Raw genomic sequence first — 1,996 nt, forward strand, 5'->3', positions numbered from 1 at the left:
GCAAAGCACGTTGGTAGAACTAGTCTCATGAACGCGGTCATGTAATGTCGGTCCGGGCCGCTTCATCCAACAATACCGCCGAATCAAAGTAAGACATTCTTGGTAAGCAGTATGACTATTATCGCCCACAACTCTTTGTGTTCTACTCATGCATATAACATCTACACATAGACTTGGCTCTAATACCACTGTTGGGGAACGCAGTATTTCAAAAAATTTACCAACGATCATGCAAGATTTATCTAGGAGATGCATAGCAAAGAGACGAGAGAGTGTGTCCATGTACCCTCATAGACAAAAAGCGGAATCGTTTAGTAACGCGATTGATGTAGTTGAACGTCTTGATGATCCAACCGATCCAAGTACCAAATGTACGGCCCCTCCGTGTTCAGCACACGTTCATCACAATGAGGTCCCTCGAACTCTCGATCCAGTTGAGGATGAGGGAGAGTTCAGTCAGCATGATCTCAAAACCGGCGGATCTTGGGTAGGGGGTCCCAACTGTGCGTCTAGGATCCGCCGGTTTTGACACCGACATTGGTGCTTTCATTGAGAGTTCCACTATGTCGTCTACGAAAGGTTCGATGGCCCATTCAATCGTCTATAGCGACGCTGTCCAAGGAGAAACCTTCCTTCCTGTATAGATTTTCGTGTTCGGCGGCTTTGTACTGTGGGCCCACTCACTTGGCCATCTGGAGCAGATCGATAGCTACGCCCCTGGCCACCAGGTCAGATTTGTAAGTTTGAACTATGTCACGGATATCCGTGGAGACTTGATCTTTAATGGATTTGAGACCGCAGCGATCGCTCCCCCTCGCTCTGATGAACATGACTTAAATCTGTCATCGGGTCACATCCAGCGGATGGTCCCTGTTGCCGCAGCGGCCTTAGAACGGGAGCAAATCGTGCCATCCGAAGCCACAGAGTCCCCGGTGTTGGAGCCGCACACGGACTCACCACCTCGCGATATTTGCGCCAATAGAACTCCGGATTCGTATCCGGCTATGAGTCCCGGACCGGGTACGCCCGCGGACACCGAGCTGGATCGGTTATCGATTTTCAAATTTAGCGCCGCCGACATCTTCCAGCACTCACCTTTGGGTGATGTGCTAAACTCTTTAAAGAACTTGTCCTTGGAGAAGAGCTCACAGCCGAACTATGTTCGGTTTGAGCTAGAGGCTGATGATGGGAAATTTTGTTTCCCACCCGCCACCCACTTCATAGCCACTATCGATGATTTAACCGACGTGCTCGATTACGGCTCCGAAGACAATGACGGTATGGACGACGATGCTGACCAGGAACAAGGCCAAAACCCGCCATTTACTAGACGTTGGACAGCCACATCTTCATATGATGTGTACATGGTCGACACACCTAAAGAAGCTAGCGACGATGACAAAGGGGATCCAGTCGCGGATAAACCTTCTAAGGCACAGTCCAAGCACCGACGCCCTAAACGCCGCCCTAAGCCTCGTCGCTCAAAAGATGAAAACACTGGCACCGGAGAAAATGGTACTCCGGGCGACGCCGAAAACAATAAAGACCATGTTGGAGATGTGTCCGAACAGGAGGAACAAGACAATGGGCAAGATGACCCTGATAAACAAGCCACACCCAATAACTCAGATGATGATAGTTATCGTCCAGTCTCCGAAGATGAGGAGAGCCTCGGTAGCGAAGATTTCATCGTACCTGAGGCACCCCTAGAGTAGGAATGCTTTAAGCACCAGCTAATAGCTACTGCGAGAAGCCTGAAAAAGAAGCAGCAGCAGCTCCAGGCTGATCAAGACCTGCTCATCGACAGGTGGACTGATGTCCTGGGAGCCGAAGAACACGGCCTCGAGTGCCCAGTCAAGATTTACCCATAGCGCAGACTGCTACCTCAGTTTGATGAGGAAACACCGGATCCCATACCGCCTCACGCAATGCGGACCGACCACCACGTGGTCAGGATAGTACGGCAAACCGACCACCCCGCGGTCAGGATAAAGCG

The sequence above is a fragment of the Triticum dicoccoides genome, chromosome 7A, assembly GCF_002162155.2.
Source record: "Triticum dicoccoides isolate Atlit2015 ecotype Zavitan chromosome 7A, WEW_v2.0, whole genome shotgun sequence".
Taxonomy (NCBI): domain Eukaryota; kingdom Viridiplantae; phylum Streptophyta; class Magnoliopsida; order Poales; family Poaceae; genus Triticum; species Triticum dicoccoides.